Source organism: Ipomoea triloba, chromosome 16, assembly GCF_003576645.1.
Source record: "Ipomoea triloba cultivar NCNSP0323 chromosome 16, ASM357664v1".
NCBI lineage: Eukaryota > Viridiplantae > Streptophyta > Magnoliopsida > Solanales > Convolvulaceae > Ipomoea > Ipomoea triloba.
The window spans coordinates 11092300-11101986 of record NC_044931.1 but is presented as its reverse complement, the minus strand read 5'-3'; the positions used below and the strand labels follow the sequence as shown (position 1 = coordinate 11101986).

The 9687-nt window shown below is 40.5% G+C and overlaps 1 long non-coding RNA gene across 1 annotated transcript; it reads right to left on the bottom strand.

Moving 5' to 3' along the window:
* Positions 1 to 2517: 2517 nt before the first annotated feature.
* LOC116007825 lies at positions 2518 to 3221 on the bottom strand. The gene is made up of 2 exons (XR_004095360.1): positions 3132 to 3221; positions 2518 to 2676 (listed from the first exon to the last, which is right to left on the bottom strand). It is a non-coding gene; the product is annotated as an uncharacterized LOC116007825 (long non-coding RNA).
* Between the last annotated feature and the right edge of the window lie 6466 nt (positions 3222 to 9687).

Below are 9687 nucleotides of genomic sequence, written 5' to 3'. Positions count from 1 at the left end.
TCCCTTAATTCTTTCTGTATAGAATTGTCCTCTCAGTTCTTCCTTGAATTCTTCCCAGCCAAAGTCTGGCTCTTGCAGCAAGTCGGGCCCAGCTGTTGACCACCAGTTGTCTGCGCTTTCGTCAGATAGTACACGGCAGAGGATACTCTCTGATTTGCAGGGCAGTTGACTGCATCGAGCAGCTTGTCAAATGTCCTGATCCATTCCTCCAAGATTACCGGGTCTTCCTCACCCGCATAATATGGTGGCTGCCGGCTCGCTATGGCCTTTGCAAAGTCGACTCGCGGCTGCCTGTTATGTTGATTCTGGACTTGTTGAGCCATCATGAATCCCGCCATTTGTTCCATTGCGAGAGCCATACGATCCATTGCTGGTATCTCGTCGCCCTGACCGACAGGTACATTTCGTCTAGGCGGCATCTTCACCAAACGACAGTTTCAAGTTAGTCTTTGAAGCATAAAGCTTTTAAGGAGTTAGCTAGCTACGCTGTTAGTATAGCAGCTACTTAAGTACTATCCAGAAATCCCCAACATTCACCTTGTTAGGCTCATCAACCAAGTAACTCAACTATGGCATAATAGTTAGGAACGCACTACCATCGTGCTTACTCATAACAATCATAAGCAATGATTAACGCACATAAAGTCACACAAGCATTAATCAAGCATTATAGAGTCAGGAGATCTCCCGAAATACAGATGATGGAGTGCCCTTCTTGACGCTGCCTGGTCTCCAGCTCCGCTCCAGAACTCACACCTAGGCTCGGTCTAGCAAAATTAGGCTGACTCAAACTTGGGTTCTGAAAATCGAATTCTCCGAATCTCCAACCTAGACCTACAACGAGGCCATACAACCTAGGTTTCGACCTAATTCCCAAAGGTTCAACCTAAGCTCTGATACCACTTTGTAACACCCCGGACCTACCTTCCCGTACATCCGAGGCGTTACCGCCACACCTGGAGAGAGAATTCTATCGTTCCTCAATAGACCTCACTCTAGGTGCACAGGCTAAAGGAGTTATTCTCATCACAACAACCACTCAACAGATCTTACAATTTTCAGACATGTTAATAGATGAAGCTTCATTTGGCAGGATTCATAATTTTTCCAAAATACATACATAGGAAGCCTCTCGGGCTTTAAAAAAAATAACAGGGTCCGACCTAAAAGCACTGGTTATGCCTAGCCATTACTACGGCTACAAAAAAATTTATGTACACCAAAAACAAATTCCCCAGAAACTCCTAAAGATCCGACGTCTAGTCAAGCATGCGGTACACAGGGCCGGTGAACTCTCCCCAGACCAGGTGCTACTCCCCCTCATACCAAGTAATATGGTCCAAAAACCGAGAAGTGGTTATGACCATCGACCACTCCTCCCAAACATCCCGAGGGCTAGGGTCCCAAGGGTAGGGGTAGTGCACAATGAACTCTAGGGGATCGCTACCCTCTAACGGCTCTATGGGGTAAAAGCCGTAAGCAGCCTGGATCTCGTCCATAACCGGGCAAGAGTAAAGCGGGGCCGACGGAGCCATAGGAGTATCTGGGTGCGTGGGGGCCTCAGGAGCATAACCGGGTGCATACGGGTCTTTGTAACACCCCAATTTTCAACTCTTACTTGTATTACAAAATCACTGCTAATGCGTCGCGGAAGCTTACATCTAACCAGCAGAAAACTGGGTGTTACCGCCACGCTTAGGTATCTCTCCTATACCTAAACATTAAGGCTAAACTTACAACCTCAAAATACAACATCAACATCAAACTTAATACATATGGAAATAACCCTTCCAAGGTGTCTATTCTAGGATAGAGTAGACCTCAACCTGTACCTCCATCCTATTCATGTTCACCTGCAAAAATCATTTTAACACAAAAACAAAGGGGTGTATCCCAAAATTAGCATAAGCTAAGTAAGTTCCATTTCACCCCGTAAAATATAGGCTTGGGTTTTATGATTTTCAACAATCATATTCTCTCCCAAAAAAAAATCGCATATATATATATATATCATTTGTCTCATAATCTTCATAAGATATTTTCCCAAAATACATGTGGAGATAGCCTTTTCCAAAATAACATATTTGTCAAGGAGGATTAGATACCAATAAAAACCAATATTCTACCAATACTCCACCAATACTCCACCAATAGGACCGCAGCCCTAGATTCTCATATATTTTCCAAAAAGTTTGTGAGATTTCCGGCTCACTCCGATATCAAGTATTCTTATCCTCCAAGACTAAATATGTACATATAATTCCAAAATATCAATTCCTCATGATAAATATCTTCTTCAAAAATATATAATTTCTCAAACACATTTTTCTCCACAATAACTCACTCCATAAGAATATATCATTCTTAGTACATATATGTATATAACACCAAAATTCCAAGCCAAGCATTTACTCAACACACGGGTTTGACCCGTAAAAATCCATTCTCGATAATTCGAGAATCACACACATAATATGCAATGAACTTGTGATCACATGAACATTCTTATGCACATAATTTTGTAAAACACATAGTTTTGTTATCATAGCATACCATATATGAATATACATATATATGGGGTAAATAATAATTTTAGTGAACATGAAATCTTACCTTCAAAGTCCCCAGTTATTATCAACACTTTGAATCACCTATTAACCACTTTAATATCAAATCCTGCGAATTAATCATTTCATCATATAATCCTCTTTAAAACAAGATTCATAATTAGCTATAATCCACCGCCAACATACAATTTTTATTCTTATTTCAACACTAATCGAAGTTCATAATCTATGAACCAACATAACATCAATATCGAAATTTATCCATTAATAACACCATATATAGCTTAAATCATCATTTCTTACCAACAATATCAATATTCCATCATCAATTCTTCAACTCATATTTCGTAATCCATGTACCCAAAATACACTATTATGCAAATTAACCGTAAATCATCATCAATTAACATAAATCATAGCTTTAAGGAGCTAAATACCTCAACTTTCTACCAAAACCCTAGGTAGAATACATCATCAATATCAACATATTTAACAATTCTTTTCCTAGATTCATGTTCTAGGGAAGGAAACAAAGCTTTATAACCGAATAGATTTAGAATTTACCGAAGAATGATGAATTTGTGAAGAAATTGGCCATGGAGTCAAGCTTGAAGATGAAGAAGATGAAGCTATTTTTTTTTTCCCTTTTCCTTCTCTCTCTCTCTCTCACGAAATGAAAGGATGGGAATGAAGAAAATGAAATTGCTTCTTCTATCATGAGTTTCTAAGTTTTTTTTGTTGAAGGTTTTGAATAGATTTATGGTTACGTTCCTGCTAAGTCTCAAGTAATCTCTAACATGTAGAGAAGTTAGGAAGTGGTTTGAGAGTCTTGTTGTCATGCCCCGGAGAGGCTTTTAGTTTTCTCTCACCTTTGGTCCTAATTCTCCACTGCTTTTAGAGACTCCCCGATTTGGTATCAGAGCCAGCCATATCTCTTTATTCAAAACCTTCATATTTCCCAAAAATATGTCTTCCTCTTCAGCTTCTACATCCACATCTATTGTACCCAGCCGTTCTTCATTTTCATTAGAAAAACCTCATTTCAAAAAATCTCTCTCTTCTAAGATGGATTATCTCTATGAGATAAATTATCTTAAAGAGGACCAAAAAATAGAAGAAACCCACCTGCCCCTTCTGAATCCATACTCTGCTTTCAATAAAAGAAACCAATCCAATTTTCTGGTTAAATCCCTTAAAGCTATTTACCAGAAAAGGTCTTTAGTTCCTAAAGAATACATCTCAGCCTCAGCCATGAGCAGATGTCCCATATATTCCACCCACCAAGAACAGTTCATTACTCTTGAAATCCCTGATGAATTCCCGGCCATTTGGAGGAGAGAAGGATATACCCATATCCACTTTGGAGCAATCCGTTTTGCCATAACCTATCATGGCAGAAAGGGTCAACCCGTAGTTGCCAAGCTATGTCTCCTTGATTCCAGGTACTTAGAGTACCAACATGCATTGATAGCCACCATGGAAGTCACACTTGATTCTGGCACTGTCTGTGCTACTGTTTACCCAAATTTTAACGTATCCTTAGAAGATCCACATCTTCTAGATATGTTTAAAATCCAAGTCCATATTGTTGGAGCTAAGCATGCTGAGCAAGATGCTATTGAAGCCACTGTCCACTACCAGATGTCTTATCGATTGCAAGACCATGCTTTCGATATGAAAATTCCAGGAGGAGGAGAAGCTCTCATCCTAGTCACTGATGAACAGAGAAATGTTACCTGCACTAAGGTTCCCAGGAGATGTAAAAAGAGGAGTTGATCCAAGTTATCCCTGACACTTGGATATCCAACTATGAGAAGCTGCACCAGAACAGAAGGCCAATCGAATCCAACGAGGCAACCATCAGCAGGCGAAAAGATGGTACCGTTGGAATCTCATTCAATCATGCTCATCTAAAAAGAACAGAATTTCTACCATCCATCAATATGGTAGAAGAGGCTAGAGAAAGACAAGAGGAGCATGTCCAGGAGATCCTTGACTATGACCCAGACGATGATGATGCAGAACCAGTTTTCCTTGGTTACGGAAAAACAGGAATGAGTGAAATTGTTCATTCGTTCGACCAATTTGGTAAACCAGTTTTCTGGTTTAAGGATCCCATCTCAAATCACTGTTTCTTTGATTTGTGTGAAGATGATTGTAAGCAATGCTACCCAACAAAGGAGCCACAGAGGAGACCCAGCTGCAAGCCCTCTGGAAGGAGAAGATCCAGAAGTAAGGATGATAGTGATGATGAAGATCCGCCGTCACCACCACCTGTGCCCCTGCAAAGAAAAAAGAAAGCTCTTAAGTGCTATGAGCAAGAGTACTTAAGAAAGGAGCCCACAATAGTACCAGCTTCACCAGCCATCCCAGCAATGGTGATCTCAGAGTCCTATGAGGAAGACTTTCCCCCTTTGGAAAGTTTTCAGCGAGGAGGTTGTATGCATGCACCAAAGATCCCAGCTCCTAATGAAGTATTACCAACAGGCCAGTTAAGAGGACAACCATCCATTGAGCAGACTTTAAACTGGCAAACGGAGAACGCCTTAGCTCAAAACCGCACCCTCAAATCAATTTCCAACAATCTTGTTGAGCTAAGCCACAAATCTGGAGAATACTATTCAAAGATTGACTCAAGGATCCAGATTTTGGAGAAAAGATTGGAGCAGATCCCTTTTGAGAGACCTTCTTATGGTCAATCCCTTCAAGCCCATTTTCAGTACCAAGCCAACGAAACTGCTTCTATCCGGAGCATGATAGATCAGTTGAGATCCGAGATCAGGCCCAAACAACCTTACCAACCCAATTTGTTTGAAACACCCCAAAAATACCCAGCTACCTCTACTCCAACACCATTTTACCAAACCAGTTCCTTAACAAGTTCGTCTTTCCAGTCTGGAAACCCTATGTTTCCTCCTACAGACTCTTCCATTCTAGATGAGTACCATAGGAGAAATAAGCCTAAACAAAAGAATCCACAACCCCCCCCACAACCAACTTTGCCTTTACCCACATCTCAAGCCCAACCTGATTCTCAAACAAGTTTGTTCTCTGCTTGGAAAATTAGAAATCCATCTCACCCTTTACACCAGCAAGTTTTTAGACCTTTCACCATTTCAGAACAAACTACCACTCCGTCCCAGCCAATTATATCCTCAAAATCAAATGACCTGTACCCTCCACCAAATACAACCCCAAATACCCAAATGATGCTCCATGAAACAATCACAGATAAGGATCTTTTTGATTCTGTTATCAAAGGTCCAGACCCACCTGAGAGAAATCTACCAGTCATGGAAGCTTATAGTACTGGAGAAATATCAGAAGAATCTGGCTACCAATCTGAAGCAACTCAGTCAGAATCAGAAGGATATACAGATCCAGAAGGAGAAGATTCCGAGGAGTCGGAAAACCCTGCATTTATGGCAGATCCGGCAGAATCATCAACTGGTGGATACACAACTCAACAACCTGCTGATCAACCAATGGGTCATACAGAGGAAGAATACTTTGGTGTTGAAAATGCCACGGAAATGGTGATGCACAAAGGAGTAAATTATCAATTCTTTACAATTGATGATTTATCACCAGAAAAGTGGGGAGAGAAGTTTGCTGAGTTCCACACATGGATGACTACTAGGGAATCTAGTAGAACGAGATACTTTCAAAATCCTGATGGAATTTACAGCAAAGTTCACCGGAATTCTTAAAGATTGGTGGTCTAAAGCAGATGGGGCATTCAAGATGATGTTCTTAGGACTACCTCTCCAGGAAGCCGTTTCAATGATTTACTTCATATTTCTGGGTAAACATGAGGATGAAGTAGAACAGAAGAGAACAGAGTTTTTCAGAATGAAGTGCCTGTCTTATGAGAAAAGGCACTTAGAGGAACACTTCAAAAGGATGACAAAAGTTTTCTATTTTCTGGGATTTGACAACAATCTCAAGCAAGCTTTTGTTTCATCCTTACCACCCCTGCTGGCAGACAGTACAGATCAACTTATCAAAAAGAATCATGGATCCATAACACATCTTTCAACTGGGCAGATTAGGCAAGCAATATTTGAAAGCCTAGACAATATTTGCCAGATCCACAACAAGTTCCAGACCTTGAGAAAGCATGAATCAATTCTTTCCAAAGCATGCCAGAAGCCAAATCTCATAATAGGATCCTCATGCAATGGAGTGTGTGGAGACAAACCCAGAGTAAGAAAGAGAAATTTCACTCGCTTCAGGAAGAATCCTCAAAACACCCAGGAGGATCGGATGGAAGCCAAGGAGGAGATATTTCAGAAAATCCCAGAACCAGAAAGCACAACCAAAAAAGAGAAATAAAGCATCTAACAAATGCTTTGTTTGTGGAAAGCCAGGACACTACGCCAAAGATTGCAAGGAGAAGCAAGCGGCTAAAATGATATCGGAAGTCATGTCTCTTATTGATGACGATATCGCCGAAGAAGACCTGGATGGCTATCTCAGCCCAGAAGACGAACCTTCAGCAGAAACAATCTTTTCCATAGAAGATGAAGTTCCGGAAGAAGATTTTATCTCATACAACTTTGGGATAAAAGAAGATGAAGAGTTCAAAGGCACCCATGTGAAAGTACAGATCAAACACCGGTCAAGCCATTCGATGCCATAGCCCTTGTTGATACTGGAGCTCAGTTCTCAATGATGAACCCAAAGCTGTTACCTCAAGATGCATGGAGACCATCCCAGAAACGTCTTACATCAGCATCTGGAGATGATTTTGATGCAGGATTAGAGACGAAGGAACCATTGGAGATTAGCATACTTCCTAACTGCAAGATCCAAATTCATGTTCTTGGATGTGGCCTTCCAAGAAGAGATTTGCTATTAGGATTTGATGCTTTCAAGATGATGAAGGTATTGGTTCAATCACGAGGAATTAGCAAAGGCCCCTACTTCAAGCCCTATGAAGAAGATTACAGAATGTGGCAACTCAACTTCATGGATACCATCACCCAGATCAAGCAACAATTGGTGGAGCAATTATGTGCAGATTCTCATGACGAATTCATGAAGAAACACAGTAAGCCCCTATGGACCAGAGAAGAGTTCTTTATTGAACTTCCATTCAAAGAAGGAAAGGTGATCAACCCCACCAAAGCCAGCCACTCAGGAATGAATCCTCAACATCTCAAAATGGCGGTTCAAGAGTGCAAGGAGTTGCAGAAGTTAGGATTAATCACAGAATCCAAGTCCTCATGGGCATGTGAAGCATTCTATGTGAACAAGCGAGAACAAGCAAGGGGAAAATTACGACTTGTTATCAACTATCAACCCTTGAATCAATGTCTCAAAGATGTCAAATTTCCATTACCAAGAAGATCTATGATGTTCTCATATCTCCCAGGAGCCCAATGGTTTTCAAAGTTCGATCTCAAAGCAGGATTTTGGCAGATAGGAATCAAGCCAGAAGAAAGATACAAGACAGCCTTTTGTATCCCAGGATATCATCTTGAATGGAAGGTAATGCCTTTTGGTCTCAAAATTGCACCCAGTGAATTCCAGAAAGTGATGACCAAGATCTTTGAGCCAATTCTTGACAAAGCCCTCATTTACATCGATGACATCTTACTATTCAGTAAGACCATGGAAGAACACATCCAGCTGATCAAACAATTCATGGAGATATGCCAAAAATTTGGAATCATGTTATCCGAAAAGAAGATGTTACTAGCCCAGCAGAAGATCCAGTTTTTAGGCATGGATATTGACCAGGGAAAGTTTCAACCAGGAAGGCATATTGCTCAGGAGTTACTCAAATTTCCTGATGAAAACCTCACAAAGCAGCAAGTTCAACAGTTTGGTATAATTAATTATATCCGAGATTTTGTTCCCAACATAGCCCCTCATGTTAGCACTCTCACCAAGATGTTGAAGAAGTCACCACCAAAATGGAGCATAGAGCAAACCAAGGCAATCCGATGGATGAAGGAGCACACCAAGGAATTACCACCATTGCACATTCCAGCAGGTGAAGGACTCAGAATTCTACAAACAGATGCCAGTGATTACTATTGGGGAGCAATACTCCTACAGGAAGTCAAAGGAAAGAGGCTTGTTTGCGGCTACTCCAGTGGTAGATTCAAAGATGCAGAACTTCATTACCACTCCACTTATAAAGATTTTAGCCGTGAAAAATGGAATTAAAAAATTTAATTTTCATTTGATCGGTTATAAGTTTCTTATTGAGTTAGACATGTCAGCTTTTCCAAAAATGTTGCAGTTCAAGAGAAAAAAATTCCACAAGCTCAAGCTCTAAGATGGCAACAATGGTTCTAGATACAACTATGATTTCGCCATATCCCAGGAAAGAAGAATGTGGTTGCAGACTTTTTATCCAGACCACAGCAAGTTCCTCAACTCCAGTTCCAGTCCAAGATCTATGAAGTCTATATGTTCAATGAAGGAAGTTCCAGCCAGAGCACTTCATCAAATGCAGATTTTCCACCAGACATTGATGTCAACCAGTTCCCATGGAGCCATGAATACCTTGAAGAAAGAAGAACAGATTGGGAAGTCAGATTATTCAGATACTATGGAGGTCATATGCTACAACCATATGGTATTCACCCTAAATATCCATTTGCTCAAATCTTTATTGCTCAAGTTCAAGATTGGCCAGAAGAGTTAAATTGGATATTTGGTATTTATGCATGAATATCATATTTTAATGGAGTTCCACAGGCCTAGTTTTAAGAAAAGAGTTAGATCTTTCTGTTGAGAAAGATTTAATAAAATTTTAACTTGGTTTTATCCATTAAAATACTGGAAGAAGTTATGCCAAGATGGTCCAGAATTTTTCACAGTTCATCTGCATAGGGAAGTCACAGCATGGGTATCCAGATTTTTAGAAGGACATGCAGAACCATTTATGAAGATTTATGAGCAGCACATGGAATCTATCATAGTCCGAGAAGAAGACTATCCAGAATTTCAGAGGTACATTTTCGCCCAGAACAAGGTCATTCCAAAAGAAATTTGGCCCAGAGAAGGGATTCAGCCAGATGTGAGACAAGATGATGAGATCTACCATGAAGGATCAAGTCAGCAAAAACCAGTACTACTATGAGCTACACCAGACCCAGAAGGA